Here is a 16,295-nt window from a genome sequence, read left to right on the forward strand (position 1 = left end):
GTATTGCAAGCCCCACTTTATAGCAGTGCAGCAAATCTACATTCAGCCCAGCAAAACAGCACGGCCAAAGAAAAATGCCACTCATGCCCTGGCCCTGAGAAGTACTTCTACAAAAGGGGAAAGCTGGGCAAAGTTCTCAAAAACACTGCAATTCACTTGTAACTCTTATTTTTTTAAAACTTTATTAGAGTTTTGAACTTTTCTGATTATGAAATGCTTTGAAAGCTACAATGGACAGACACTATGTAAACAAAAACTTATTACAACAGCAGATTCACAAGGGCAGAAAATATGCACCTTGGCATTCTGTGGCTAAACAGCTTGAGACAGAAAACATAAACAATAAACCCTGCATCCATGATCAGTGTGATTTATAGCCTCCCATAAACCCTGGGATGGAGGAAGAGCACAAAAACTACAAAGAGAATGTTCCATGCATGTCGCCAGTTTTGCAACCACTTTGAAGGGGGGAGGAGGAAAATTGGAGAGAGAAGTCATGCTCGATTCCCCAAGCGTCTGGTCCAAAACTCATTGAAGTTTATGGAAAGATGCTCCTTGTGGCTTCAATGGGCTTTCGATCAGGCCCCAAGAGATGATTACAAAGCTGCTGCACAAGGAAAACCAAAAATATTCAAGGAAAAAAATGTGTTTATCTGGAAGGAAAATGTCCCCCACAGGGCCCAAGACAACATTAATAATTTGGTGCATCCAGCCACCAGCGCTCCAGGGGGAATTAAAGGAACACCATCTACTATATATAAAAAAAACCACATCAAATTTCTGACAATGTTTTTCCACCTACTGTTACCTGTCACACCTCAGATGACTAGAAAAGAGAAATAGATTTTCTTTTTCTCCAGGTTGTTTATTTTGCATGTTTGACAGCATGGTGTGTACAGTTAGTTCTACCATTTAGTCTGTTTTCCCTATTTGGGTGGGTCTTTCACACAACAGCAGGAGAAAAATATTTTAAAGGGAAATATGAAAAATGACAAAAACTGGCAGGAAGCTTCAGAAGCAGGTGTGATACCTGGAACCATTTGTATCTAGTCCATTCCAGAAAATGATGACCCTTTAAGCTTGAGTTTTGCTTATAGGATTCTACACATATGAGCAAGTGTTTGCAGGACTGTACCCAGAATACAGCTCTGAATGACTCTTGGAAACATTAACCTTTTGTGTTTGACAAACCATGAACAATTTTTTTCTTCGATCCAATGCCTTTAGCTCCCATTGCAATCAAAATCTTGCACTGGGAAGCGTTGTTCTGTTTTCTAATGCAAGAAGCAGGGAAGAGTTCGACTACTCCACCCAAATGAATTTGCTGGGTCATTATGCATACACACTATGAGGTTCTTATGCAAAGGCCGCTCTATATAACCATTTTCATGAGAGTTCTTTATTAGGGACTAGCTCTTTAATGCACTTCACTACCCTCTCCCCTTTTTTTTGTTTAAAAACCCAATACAAAACAGAGTAAAAGAAAGTGGAAAGTGAGAGGACACCAAAAGCTTCTCTCTTCCCTTTCCAGGGGCTGCAGGTTTATATAATTATTGGTGGTGCTCAGAACGGGTCCAAGTCCCACCCCACCCACACCTGCCTGAGGCTCTAGGAGGGAGTTTGGGTGCCGGAGGGGTGTGGGCTCTGAGATGGAGTTTGGGTGCTGGGTGCAGGCTCTGGGCTGGGGCAGGGGGTTGGAATGCAGAAGGGGGTGCAGGCTCTGGGAGGGAGTTTGGGTGCTGGAGGGGTGCAGGCTCTGGGAGGGAGTTTGGGTGCTGGGTGCAGGCTCTGGGCTGGGGCAGGGGGTTGGAGTGCAGAAGGGGGTGCAGGCTCTGGGAGGGAGTTTGGGTGCTGGGTGCAGGCTCTGGGCTGGGGCAGGGGGTTGGAGTGCAGAAGGGGGTGCAGGCTCTGGGAGGGAGTTTGGGTGGCGGAGGGGTGCAGGCTGTGGAAGAGAGTTTGGGTGCTGGGTGCAGGCTCTGGGCTGGGGCAGGGTTGGGGTGAGGTAGGGGGTGCGGGACACGGGGCTGGGGATGCAGAGTTTGGGGTGCAGCAGGCAGGCTGCCCTGGGGCTGGGGGCCAGAGAGGAGGACTCCCCCCAGCCTTTTCCCCACGGGCAGCAGCAGCAGTGAGCTCCAGGAAAAGGAGGGGGGCCTCCCCGGTCCCCCCCCAGCATGACACTCACCCAAGCCCCGCCCCCAGGCTGCTGCTCAGGAAGTCCAGCCAGCATAAACTCCCCACCCCCAGAGTCGACTCGGAATCACCGGCCGCGGGGGGGCTGCCATGCGCCTCCTCCCTCCGCAGGCGCAGCAGCTGTCTCGGCCTAGCCCAGGTGCCGCTCCCTTGTAGCCGACCGTGGCCGCGGCCGTCGAGGAAGCGTAGCGCGGAGCTGCAGCGGGCAGCCGGGGACGCTTGGGGGAGGCGCGCAGGGGCGGCGCGCGGAGCCGGGGGACGCGCGGGGCGGAGGAGGCGCGCAGGGGCGGCGCGCGGGGCCGGGGGACGCTCGAGACGCGGCGCGCGGGGCGGAGGAGGCGCGCAGGGGCGGTGCGCGAGGCCGGGGGACGCGCGGGGCGGAGGAGGCGCGCAGGGGCGGCGCGCGGGGCCGGGGGACGCTCGAGGCGCGGCGCGCGGGGCGGAGGAGGCGCGCAGGGGCGGCGCGCGAGGCCGGGGGACGCTCGAGGCGCGGCGCGCGGGGCCGGTGGAGGCGCGCAGGGGCGGCGGACGCTTGAGGCGCGGCGCGCGGGGCCCGGAGGGGCGGCGCGCGGGGCCCGGAGGGGCGGCGCGCGGGGCCGGGGGACGCTCGAGCCGCGGCGCGCGGGGCCGGAGGAGAGACCCAGCCCCGAACAGTGGTGGAGCCGGGCCCCCATGCCCTGATTTTGCTGGAACCTCCGGGCACCGCCGGCCCCTGTAACTCACCGCCCCGTCTCTTTCCTCAGGGGACGTAGTGTAACTAAACAAAACAAATCGTATCCGTAACGGGCCAGACTCTCCCCTTTCTTACATAGTAAATATAAGTCCACCAACTTCAGTGGAGTTACTCCTCATTTACAATGCTGTTGGCAAGGGCTGAACCAGGTCCTTTGATCTCAATTACACTAATAGAAATCCAGAGAAATGTCACCGAGTTAAATGATGTTACTGTAGATTTACAAACGTGAAATGGAGATCAGTATCTCTGCACACCCTCCATCTATTCCATTTGCATCCTAAGCGTTTCCTAAGTCAAGCTTTGATCTCATTGTGGTCTGACTTCTGAATATACCTACAAATAAGCACTCAACGTTTCCACTTCTGTTGCCCAAATGCTGAGGAATGAAATATCCCCCAGAGAGCCAAACACAGCCAATTAATAGAATACAATATCCCCTGGGGAGTCAGACACAGTCAATTAAAATAACTTACATTTTTGTTTTCTTGCTTTGTTATTTTGAGAAAGAGAAACTTATCCCAAATTGTTTTCATTCCTTGAGGGGCTGGAGCATCCTGTCCTTCCTCTGCCCTTACCCCCCCCCCACCCCCACCTTGCCCCACTTTTCTTTCCCCCATATATAGGTGATTTATTAGGTCATTTTTGCAATATTTCTAGGACTGTTAAATTATCTTCGGCATCCTTTATGTTGTTAGGAATGGCTTGAGTTTTAACGGTAAGACCACACGTATACTCACAACCTGTTCTTAGAAACATTGACATTTATGGAGAGAAGAAACTGTCTGTTCATTTAGTCAACCCCCTGCCTCGCTGCTGGACAAATCATGCTTCACCAAGGAAAACCAGAGACCTTATCACTAAATCTTTTATTCCCTTTTGAATCCTACACCTAGTGCTGATGTCCACTGCTCAGGCTCACCGTCCCTGTTCCGTTTGGCCAGTCCCACAAAGAAACAGTAATTACCTCACACTCACCAGACCTCATGCACTCGAGATTTGCCACCAGTGTCTGCTGGGGCTCACCTATGTTCCTGCCCTAATGATCCTTGTGCCCAGTACCAAGGACATAAAGGGCGGAGCAGGACAGACTGTCCTTCAGTTCCTTCACTAATGTAGGTTCCAGGTGTTATTAGAGTCCGTAGCGGGGGTGGGAAGAAGGCGGATCATGGAATATACATTGACAATGCATATCACAGAACCACAGCTACTGTAAGGTAACCCTGTTATTGCACATCCTTACCAGAGCACTCCCTTGTGGCACTGTGCAGTACAGGAGCCACTCATCCTCAGTTTTCCAGCTGGTCTTTCACTGCTCTGCCCAGCCTCTCTAACACTTCCTAGATTGCACAGATGTAGCCCATTAAATTAGATAGCTCTTAACAGAGTCCAGTACCGCTAGATACCCACATTGAACGTCTCTGGGTTGAAATAGCTTGTCCTTTCAATCCGTCTGCCCACACTAGACGGATTGAAAGGACAAGAGACACTAGAAAGAGTCTCAGTTTCTAAATGGTTTAGTTGTATGCAAATAGAATAATATTCTGAGGGCCACCAATATACGTAATCTAGCCTCCCCTCAGTGGTATGTATGTGGTTTGGGAAAGACCTGTACATTTCAAATGGAAATCAGTGACTATCAAGTTTGGGGTGGGGCCTTAGAGTGACCTTATCCTCATGGAAAAAATCACAGAGAGCCTGAATTTACTCAGTTTTTCTGGTTCATATAATTGCTACTAAAATTCTGTTTCCTGTATAAATGTAGCAAAGAGCAAGTTGATAATAGTTCAAATGGGGATCCTTTTAAACCCACTAGGGCCACATTATGGTCCTAGGGAGACAGCTCCCTAAATGGGGATAGCTATGTGAAAGACTATTTAGGAATCTGAAGACTTGTCTACACTGGCACTTAAGTCAATGTAACTTATCTTGCTCAAGGGAGTGAAAAAGCCACTGCTCTGAGTGACACAAATTACATCAACTTAAAGCGGTATCCATGGCGTGCTATGCTGATGGGAAAGTGCTCTCCTGCTGGCATAGTTTCCACCTCTCATAGAGGTGGAGTAATTATGCTGATGGGAAAGCATGTTCCTGCCGGCATAGCGCAGCTTCACCAGATGTGCTACAATGGCACAGCCCCATCTGTGCCAATATAGCCTGTTAGTGTAGACTAGCCCTAATTAGTTGGGTGGGAGAAGATTGTGTATCCCTGGATTGGGGGAATGGCATGCCAATGTAGTTGCTAAGCGCACCTTAGCAGAACTAAGAGTTACTCCAGAATTCTTGAGTATTAGCAAGTAATCTAGGACAGCCGGGAATTTGGTAACCATAGGAGGTAACTGACGATGCTTAGCCCATACTGAGAACCTCCTCCATTTGGCAGCATAAGTTAGCGTATTGGAGTCTTTTCTACTTGGGATTCAAATGTTTTAAGATGTCCAGGAGTCAGTCATTCAGCCAACATTCAGACTGAGGTGTGGATGAAGGAAGATGCCATCATCCTGGGAGATAAAGTCTGATGAAAGAGCTAAGCATTCTGGAGAACAAGTGGACAATGTCATGAGGTCTGTATACCAAAACTGACTTGGCCAAGCAGGTGCTATATGGTGACTGTGGCAGAGTCTTGTCTGACCTTCCTTAATGCTCTCAGGATCTGGGGGGTGGGAGGGAAAGTGCAAGTCATCCTTGGAGACCCTGGTATGAGGAGTGCCTCTGATATGGATCCTGGGGATAGGCTTCACCTGGAGCAGAAGATGGGACATTTCTTGTTCCTGTCTGTTGCAAAGAGGTCTGATTGTTGACCCCATTCTTGGAAGATGTCTCTTGTAATGAATTCCTTGATAGCCAACTTGTGGACCATGGAGAAATGTCTGCTTAGACAGTCTGCCAGGGCATTTTGGAGACCTGGGAGCTATATCACTATAGGCAGATTCAAATGACAGATGCACCAGAACCAAATCGCCTCCTGAGACTGGGGTTGGAAGGGAATACCTCCTTGTCTATTTACATAATAACAGTCATGTCTGTCATAAACAATTTGTGTTATCACTCCTTGGATCATTGGGAGGCAAGCAGCACAAGCCAGAGTGATTGCTCTGAGCTCAGGCATATTAACGTGGACTTGCATTTCTACGCAGGTCGATAGCCCCTGAACTGGATAATTGTCAAGATGGGCTCCCCACTCCAAGAGGGTTACATCGGTCACCAGTATCTTATGCAGAGAATAGTACTTCCTTGCATACTTGACCTGGATCTTTCCATCAATTCAGGGAGGGACATGCACTTACATGTATCTGAAGCAGTGTTTCCCAACCTTTCCCAGTCTAAGGGCACTTACTTCAATAAAAGATTTGCGCAGCGCACCCTAGCCCCATGCTAAATTATGACCAACCCCCCCCCCACCTTACTTTTAATGAGTATTTTGAGCTTGCCTTGATATGCAGAGTCATTTAATCCTGGTAGGAAATGTTGACAGTGCAACTTGGAACTCCTGCTCCACCCATCTCAGATGTTCTCTTTGGTTTTGATGTAAGTCAGGCTCAAAAAATACTTAACTTGCACAGGTATGTTGTTGAAAATGACAACCAAATGGAGATACCATGGTCCAAGATTACTGTGTATTCATCTGCCACTGTCAACTAGAATGAATCCCGAGGCACATCGCCAAACTTAATTTTAAAATAATGGTTCATCTTTAATTCGGCAAATTGCTCAAGTCATTGTTGTAAGATTCTTAGCACTTTCCATTGCAGAGGAAATCCAAGGATCCCAGACCCAGTCAAAATCTTCTATATAGCATGAAGGAAAATAGGAGCTGAATTTTTCTTCCAGACTTTTCAAATGCTCAGAAACTACTCTGACCAAAAATACCGCCAGTAGACTCTGCCATGTTTTCCAGGAGGAACATTTCTATTGTGCCTTTTGGTACTTTTTTCATGTCAGAGGGCTAACTTAGATCTAAACTCATGTAATTTATCCATGAAGGAGAGAAGATTCTCATTTCCATCTTGCATTTTCCTGTTCAGTTCATTGAGGTGGTAGAATATACCAGCCAGCGAGGCAAGTTTTTCACACCATGCCACATCCTCAGTTAAGTTAAGAACATTTTTAATTCCTCTCTCAGCTCATACAAACATGAGAGAACTTTTCCATGGAAAAGCCAGCGTATTTCTGTGTGCAAAATTAAACTCTGGTGTTCTGCTGGATATGCTGGATATGAGTCAGAAGCTGGATATGAGTCAGCAGTGTGCCCTTGTTGCCAAGAAGGCCAATGGCATTTTGGGATGTATAAGTAGGGGCATAGCGAGCAGATCGAGGGACGTGATCGTTCCCCTCTATTCGACATTAGTGAGGCCTCATCTGGAGTACTGTGTCCAGTTTTGGGCCCCACACTTCAAGAAGGATGTGGATAAATTGGAGAGAGTCCAGCGAAGGGCAACAAAAATGATTAGGGGTCTGGAACACATGAGTTATGAGGAGAGGCTGAGGGAGCTGGGATTGTTTAGCCTGCAGAAGAGAAGAATGAGGGGGGATTTGATAGCTGCTTTCAACTACCTGAAAGGGGGTTCCAAAGAGGATGGCTCTAGACTGTTCTCAATGGTATCAGATGACAGAACGAGGAGTAATGGTCTCAAGCTGCAGTGGGGGAGGTTTAGATTGGATATTAGGAAAAACTTTTTCACTAAGAGGGTGGTGAAACACTGGAATGCGTTACTTAGGGAGGTGGTAGAATCTCCTTCCTTAGAGGTTTTTAAGGTCAGGCTTGACAAAGCCCTGGCTGGGATGATTTAACTGGGAATTGGTCCTGCTTCAAGCAGGGGGTTGGACTAGATGACCTTCTGGGGTCCCTTCCAACCCTTATATTCTATGATTCTATGCTCCCATTTCCTCACACAACAGCAAGAAAAGGCAACATTTTAAGGACTGCGATTTTATTAAGTTCAGTATCTTTATTGCTTCATCTAATAGTAAGGAAAGTTCTTTCGGCAGTGTTTTGGCCATGAGATCTTCACGGTGCAGGAAACAGTGGGTCACCGGGACACCAAAGTTTTGTTTTTTGACCTTGCTTACAAACCCCTTCACTTTGCCAGTCATGGAGCCAGTCCCATCTGTGCAAACACTCTCCAGTCATGTGACCTGGCAGTTGTCTGCTAAAATAATTTAAAAAAAAAATCTCCATCAACGTGCCAGATGTTAGCCAAGAGATGAGCATGGTTTCAGGTATCTGTTGATTCATCAAGCTGCAGTGCAAATTTTTTGATTGCTTTGATTTTTTTTTAGGAGCACAATCTCAATGTCAAGCTGACGTCATCAATGCGACTTATTATCTGAAAGGGAAACGTTTGTGATTTCATTGACTGCATTTGCACCGAACACAAACTCGCACCATTTCTTTGCATGTTGGTAAAATTAATATTTCTGCAATTGTATACAGCTTTTTTGCCTTCACTGCAAATTCAGTGGCGAAGTAGCTTACTTTCAATGGTTTATCAGAAACCGTTACACGGTCTTTCATCATTTGCACTTGTTTTTCATTTTGATCCTTCAAACGCTCAAAAAAAATATGTGCCCTTATTGGCAAGGGATGGATGTTTGCTTGTAAGGTGTCATATTAACTTACTTGGCACCGCTGCGTGGTCTGAGATTCTCCCCACACAAAGACATTGTCGAAGAGAGCAAGATGATTTACCTGTAAACAAAAATCCATATTGCAAATAACTCTCACAATAGCATTAGCTTACCAGTTGGACTTTATGTTCATGTTCAGCTTCATCACTGAAAGTAGATATGGAGGTGCCAGAATTCCTTTTCTTCAAAAGTTTGTCCATTTTTTGAGTCTTCAATTCAAAATTCACCACTGTAACTTAATGGATGATAAGAAAACACAGCAACCACGCGAATGGCAACATCACTGGAGTGCAATTGTGTGACATCTGTCTTACACACATACACCCGAAGAGCAACAGCACAAAAATGCAATTTGGTTAAGACACTAATTAAAATTGAGAAAAGACAGTTACCATTTCCGTAACTGGTGTTCTTCGAGATGTGTTGCTCATGTCTATTCCACAATAGGTGTGTGTGCTCACCACATGCACCGGTGCTTGAAGTTTTTCCCCTAGCAGTACCCGTAGGGGAGTGCCTCTAGCAACCCCTGGAGTGGCGCCTCTATGGTGCGGTATAAGGGGCGCTGCATGCTCCCCCCCACCCTCAGTTCCTTCTTTCCAGACAACTCTGACAGAGAGGAAGGAGGGCGGGATGTGGAGTAGACATGAGCAACACATCTCTAAGAACACCAGTTATGGAAAAGGTAACTGTCTTTTCTTCTTCGAGTGATTGCTCATGTGTATTCCACAATAGGTGATTCCAAGCTATATCTGTTGGAGGTGGGTAGGAGTTCACAAACTCTTGTGACGGAGCACAGCCCTACAGAACAATGGTGTCTTCCCTGGTCTGGGAGACGATTGGATAGTGCAAGGTGAATGTGTGAACTGAAGACCATGTGGCAGCCCTGCAAATGTCCTGAATGGGGACATGGGCTAAAAGGTAGCCGACGAGGCTTGTGCCCTAGTCAAGTGTGCCCTCACAATTGAAGGTGGAGGGATTCCCGCCAGGTTGTAACAGGTATGGATGCACAAGGTGATCCAGTTGGAGAGCTTCAGAGCGGAAATTGGCCAAGGCGATGAACAGGTGCAAAGACTTCCTCAACGGCTTAGTCTGCTCCAGGTAAAAGGCCAGAGCTCATCTCATATCCAGCGCGTGGAGGCAGTGCCCTTCACTGGATGCATGGGGCTTGGGGCAGAGGACCTGCAGGAAAACGTCCTGACTCATGTGGTAGGCAGAGACCACCTTTGGGAGGAACGAAGGATGTGAGTGTAGCTGGACCTTATCCTTATGTATACCGTGTACGGGGGCTTGGAAGTCAGGGCCCCGAGTTCCAAGACCCGTCTAGCTGATGTGATCGCCACCAGGAAGGCTACCTTCCATGAGAGGTGCGACCAGGAGCATGTAGCTAGCGGCTCAAAGGGGGGACCCGTCAACGGGCCAGCACCAAATTCAGGTCCCACTGCAGGACTGGGGGCCTAACATACGGGAAGAGACAATCCAATCCCTTAAGGAATCGGCCAGTTATAGCATGGGAGAATACCGTGTGCCCTTGCACTGGCGGGTGGAAGGCGGATATGGCCACCAAGTGCATCTTGATGGATGAGGGCGCCAGGCCTTGGGCTCTAAGGTGAAGGAGGTAGTCTAAAAAGAGCTGGATCAGGGCAGCCACGGGGGAAACGCCCCGCTCAGCCACCCATTGAGAAAACCGAAACCACTTTGCCAAGGAGATTTGACGTGTGGAGGGCCACCTGCTTTCCAAGAGGACGTGCTGAACCACTTCCAAGCATGTCTTTTCCTCCCAGCCTAACCATTGAGCAGCCACGCCATGAGGTGCAGTGCCACTAGGTTGGGGTGGAGGAGACGGCCCTAGTCCTGGGAGAGCAGGTCTGGGCGGGATGGCAATGGCCAGGGCAGGGCAACTGCTGGGGCAATCAGGAGGACCCGGGCCCTGTCCATTTTTATCTTTTCCAGGACCTTGCCGATCAGCGGGATCGGAGGGAAGGCATAGAGAAGCTGGCCTGACCAGAATAGGAGGAAGGCATTGGAGAGAGCGCCCAATCCCAGCCCCCCCCCACCCCCCCCGCCGGGGAGTTCCCCACTCTCGGAAAAGTCTGAGCACCACCTGTGGGTGTAGAGACCACTCGTGCTGAGAGGAGAAGTCTTGACTCAGGTGATCCACCTGCAAGTTCCAGGCACCCGTTAGGTGGTAGTCCTGTGGGTAAATGTTGTGGGCTATACAGAAGTCCCACAGCCTGAGGGCTTCCTGGCAGAGGGCAGAGGAGCAGGCCCTGCCTTGCCTGTTGATGTAAAATATTGAGGCCGTGTTGTCCATGAGAACCCTGACCACTCTGCCCTCCAGGTGCGAGCAGAAGGCCCCGCATGCCAGCTGGACTGCCCTGAGTTCCTTGACATTTGTATGCAGGGCAGGTCCTGCGCAGACCACAGACCTTGGGTCTGAACGTCCCCACCATGGGCTCCCCACCCCAGGTCCGATGCGTCGGACACCAGCTCCACTGATGGGGGCGTGCCCCCGAACAGGACCCCACGGAGCATGTTTCCCAGGGAGGACCACCGTTGTAGGGAAGCAATCACTGGCTCGGGCACAGTGAGGACCTTGTCCATCCTGTCTCTAGCCTGGGAGAACAGCGAGGCCAACCAGAGCTGGAGGAGCCTCATCCTGAATCTGGTGTGGCAAACCACATTAGTGTACACTGACATGTGACCCAGGAGCTGGAGACACGCTCTGGCTATCATCACAGGGAACCTTGTGACTGTGTCGACGAGTCCTTTCAGGGTCTCGAATCTGTCTGGTGGGAGGGAGACCCTGGCCGATGTTGCATTCAGGACTGCCCCGATAAACTCTATGCTCCGTACCGGGACAAATGTGGACTTGGTGTCATTCACCAACAGGCCCAGGGTGGTGCATGTGGACAGGAGGAGCGCCACATGATCCCGCACCTGCAACTGGGATCTGCCCTTGACCGGCCAGTCGTCCAGATAGGGGAAGATCTGGACCCCCCGGCACCTGAGGTAGGCCGCCACCCCAGACATGCACTTTGTGAATATCCTGGAAGCAGTGGACAGGCCAAAACGGGAGGACAGTAAACTGGTAGTGCTCCTGCCCAACCGTGAAACAGAGGAAGTGCCTATGCCCCTCGAATATATGAATGTGGAAGTACACGTCCTGCAGATCGAGGGCGGCGTACCAGTCCCCGGGATCCAGGGAGGGGATGATGGAGGCCAAAGAGACCATGCAAAACTTGAGCTTTACCATGTAGTGATTCAGACCTCGCAGATCCAGGATGGGCCTGAGCCCCCGTTTGGCCTTCGGGATAAGGAAACAGCGGGAGTAGAACCCCTTGAGTTTGAACTCCGCTGGCACCACTTCCACCACTCCTAAGCCAAGGAGCTGCCCCACCTCCTGCTCGAGCAGGGCCTCATGAGAAGGGTCCCCCAGAAGGGACGGGAGTAGAGAGTGTTTGGGCGGGGCACAGGTAAATTGGAGGGTGTAGTCCCGGGAGACGGAGTTGAGGACCCAACGGTTCAAAGTCAGCCACGACCACTCTGGGAGAAAAGCACACAACTGGTTTATTGTGGGTGGATCCCTGGTATAAACTGGTAGGTCGCTTCCAGGCATCCCATCAAAACTGACATTTCCCTGCTGTTTACCCTTGGAGGACTCAGGCTGGGGGGCAGATCAGGACTGCCTCTGCAAGTGTTTCTTATAGTCACGTGACTTTTTATCAGGGTGCTCGCATTTAGAGTGGGTGGCCTTGGTGGGAGCTTGCTGAGGCTTAAACTTGGTCCTGGCCGGAGCTGACACATAGAGGCCAAGTGTCTTAAGCGTACTGTGGGAATCTTTCAGGCTGTGCAATTTCACATCCATCTGTTCCACAAACTGGGCCTTGCTATTGAACGGGAGGTCCTGCAAGGAGTTCTGCGCCTCACTGGACAGCCCAAACAGCAGGAGCCACGACGCCCTCCTCATGGACAGCGCGGAGGCCATAGACTTTGCAGCTGTATCCACAGCATTCGACGCCGCCTGCAGGGTTGCCCTGGCAGCCGCTGTACCCTCCTCCACCAGAGCTTTGAACTCCTTCTTGTCATGCTCCTGGAGGGAGTCCTTGAATTTGGGTAGAGAGCCCCCCAAATTGAACTCATACCGACCCAGCACAGCCTAATGGTTCGCGACCCTTAACTGGAAATTCGAGGACGAATAAACCTTCCTCCTAAATAAGTCCAGCCTTATTGAGTCTTTATTTTTCAGAGTGGGGGCCAGTTGGCCCTGCCTCTCCGTGTGGTTGATTGACTCGACCACCAGGGAGTTGGGGGCAGGGTGGGTGTACAGGTATTCATGCCCCTTGGCGAGCACAAAGTACTTCAGTTCTGCCCTCCTAGAGATGGAGGGCAAGAAAGCCGGGGTTTGCCAGAAGGTGTTTGAAATTTTTGCCACCCCTTCATGGAGTGGGGGGGCCACCCTGCCCGGTACCGAGGCCAATAGGACATTGAAGAGGGAGTCTGAGGGTTCCTCCACCTCCTTGGCCTGAAGGATGAGGTTTGATGCCACCCTTTTCAATAGTTCCTAGTGGGCTTTAGAGTCCTCCTGTGGAACAGAGGGAGGAGGGGCCGTAATCGTCTCATCAGTGGAGGATGAGGATGCGGGCGCGGTACTCTGCATACCCACTGGTACCAGAGGTCCCATCACTTGGACCGCCCTCGGGGCGAAGAACCAAAGATGCACACCCCACCGACTTCTTTCTGGAAGGCTGGGAAAGGGAGGCCGACAGTCTTTCCGAGGCTCTGGCCACTGAGCAAGCCCCCACCGGGGGCTGCGTCGGAGGCCACACGGCCCATTGGTACCACGGTGTCGGGCAAGGAGTTCAGCCTGACTAGTCTGTCCCATCGACTGACGACTACGAAGGGAGGCCGGGCTGGCATACGACCTGCCACTGTCCTGCGACCGGGAGGAGCAGTGGCATCGGGAATGGTGCCGATCATGAGACCGTGATCCCAACATAGAGGAACAGTACCACCAGTAGCAGCTGCTCTGTAATCGGCTCCGGTGAGCGGATCCGCGAAGGTGAGATGCCGGCGATCAACACCCAGGACTGCGGGAGCGGTGCTGAGGTGGGGTCCTGGAGCGAGACAACAAATGGGATCAGTGTCAATGCCCATATCGAGATGGGCTATGGTAGCCTCTCAGAGAAGAGGACCTCTGGCGCCGTCTGTCTCGGTCTCGACAGGGCTCACTCCCTTGGCAAAGTCTATGGTCCCTTGAGGCGGAGCAGCGCCTGGAACCCCTGTCAGTTGGAACCCAGCCAGACAACCTGGTGGGGGGTCGATGGTGACTGGCATGGACTATGCACAGGATGGTCGCTGAGCAGTGAACGGCATTGAGAACATTCCCTCGACTGCAAATGGTACCGACCAGGAGGGAACTGCGGTGATCCAAGCGGTGGCTTGCCTCTGGGCCGGGGAGCCAACGGTGGTGGTGCCCCTGGTACCGGCAAAGACATAATGTCCCAGACCACTTGTAGGGCATCCAGCGTGGAGGGCACCCAGACATCCGGGGAAGCCTGCGCCGAATGGGCCGGGCTACTTCACTCAACCTGAGTCAGAGGCCTGGAGGCCAACAGGGACCGAGAGCTGCCCAACGTGGGTCTTGTCTCTCCCCCGGTTTGGCTCCGGTGCTTCGGCAGAGAAAACCTCTTCTTAGCCTTCTTGGCGTGCCCCGTGGACGGGGAGCGGTGCCGACTGGTAGAAGGTACTGAAGGGTCGCCGCGCACTGACACCGCGGTACCTGGTGCCAACTTGGAGTGGTGCACCGGAGTTGGGGTCAACACCGACTCCATCAGAATGGCTTGGAGCCAAATGTCCCTTTCTTTCTTGGTCCGAGGCTTGAAAGATCTGCAAATCTTGCAGTAATCGCTGATATGGGTTTCCCCCAGACAGTGAAAACAGTCTGCATGCGGGTCACTCACTGGCATCAGCTGCCTGCAAGTGTCGCACAACTTAAAGCCCAGGGCATGGGGCATGCCCCGACCCTGGTGCATTAAACTAAACTCACACTAATCTAAACCACTTTAACTACAGGTACTACTAACAATGAACGAACAAGAGTACAAGAGGAAAGCTGCAGACAAGCTGGACCAGAGCAGTTCTGATGCACCTTCACTGGCAGCAAGAAGGAACTGAGGGTGGGAGGAGCGCGCAGCACCCCTTTTACCGCACCATAGAGGTGCCACTCCAGGTGTCGCAAGGGGCTCTCCCCTACAGGTACTGCTAGGGGAAAAACTTCTGGCACTGGTGCACGTGGCGAGCATGCACAGCTATTGTGGAAACACGTGAGCAATCCCTCGAAGAAGAATTTCTTTTCTCATCACAAGCAATTTTTTCAAAATTCCATGGCACACCTGTTCATGTCTGACGGCACACCAGTGAGCTCTGGCACACTGGTTCGGAAACACTGGTCTAAAGGATGCCTATTTGATAGGTATGGTGAGTAAGGTACAGGTTCAGCCAGTCCTGCGTGCATCATAAGTGAACTCTGGCATGCTACATGATGAACATGCAGGAAACCATATGTCCTAGGAGACTCAGGCAAGTTCTCACCAAAATATGTGGTTAATAAGGGTGGTTGAGGATTCTAATCTGCCCCGGGGCAGAAACTCTGGCTCTATTCTCTGTGTTGGAATCAATGATTTTTCTTTGTTAATTTCTTAGGCCCAGGCTCAAGGAAAAAGATGGAGAATTTGATTAATAGAATTCTTCACCTGCTGAGGTGACTTGCCACAGATCAGCCACTCAAGGTATGGGTACACTATTTCCTGTTTTCTGAGATGAGCCGCCACCACCACAAGTCATTTGATGAAAACTCTTGATGCTGTCAACAGTTCAAAAGACAGAACTCGGTACGTTCTACCTGAAACCTCAGGTACTTCATGTGACAGAAACAAAGAAGTAAGCATCTTGCAGATCAAGAACCACAAACCAGTCCCATAGATCTAATAATAGAAGTATGGGTGCAAAAAAGGTTTACCATTCTGAATTTGAAGCTGTGAATGAAAGCTATGAGTCTCCTCAAATCCAGATTGGAGCACTACCTTCGCCTCCCATTTGGAATTAGGAAATCATTGGAATAAAAACCATTTCCTCTCTATTGAAGCCAAACTTCCTCTATTGCCCCTAGAGTGAGAAAGGTCTCCACTTCTTAAAGCAACAATGTCATGAGAGAGATCCCCGAACAGTGAAGGTATGGAACTGAAAATAAGACCCCATGCAGACTCTCTCTAGAAGTAAATGGTTTGATGTTATGAGGTTTATGTTTCCCAAAAGAAATAGAAGAGGTGGCCAAAGAGAGAGGAGAAGGGGTAAAGATCCTATAGACTCAAAATACTGTAACATGGACTTGACGGGTTGGTCAAGAGGATTTGTTCAATGTGGTCACAGTATGAAAGGTGGCTGGGGTATAGATTGAAAGTCTTCTTTTTTCAAAACATGGTCTCTTCCATGAAGGCTTCATGGTCCTTTTGTAGTATAAGACAGTGGGTGATGTTCTTCATCTAAAATATGATGTTTTCTCCCTGCTTCCTTTTGGGAGCTGGGGTGTATAATCCTAGTGAACACAGAATAGCCTTGAAGTCCATCAATAAGAGATACCACTGAGCCCACCTGTTCTGCCAGTATGGGCCCCCTTTTACCTGTCTTGTTGAGCCAGGTTCTTAAGCCTCCTCTAGCACAAACACAGGCAGGGCCCCACTCTGCT

At 50.5% G+C, this 16,295-nt stretch overlaps 1 long non-coding RNA gene across 1 annotated transcript; it reads left to right on the forward strand.

Moving 5' to 3' along the window:
• Nucleotides 1–7,574: 7,574 nt before the first annotated feature.
• On the forward strand, nucleotides 7,575–12,735 carry LOC142072332 (uncharacterized). Its single transcript, XR_012668724.1, has 3 exons — nucleotides 7,575–10,700; nucleotides 11,441–11,560; nucleotides 12,396–12,735. It is a non-coding gene; the product is annotated as an uncharacterized LOC142072332 (long non-coding RNA).
• Nucleotides 12,736–16,295: the final 3,560 nt, after the last annotated feature.

The sequence above is a fragment of the Caretta caretta genome, chromosome 6 (assembly GCF_965140235.1).
Source record: "Caretta caretta isolate rCarCar2 chromosome 6, rCarCar1.hap1, whole genome shotgun sequence".
In the NCBI taxonomy this organism is placed as follows: domain Eukaryota; kingdom Metazoa; phylum Chordata; order Testudines; family Cheloniidae; genus Caretta; species Caretta caretta.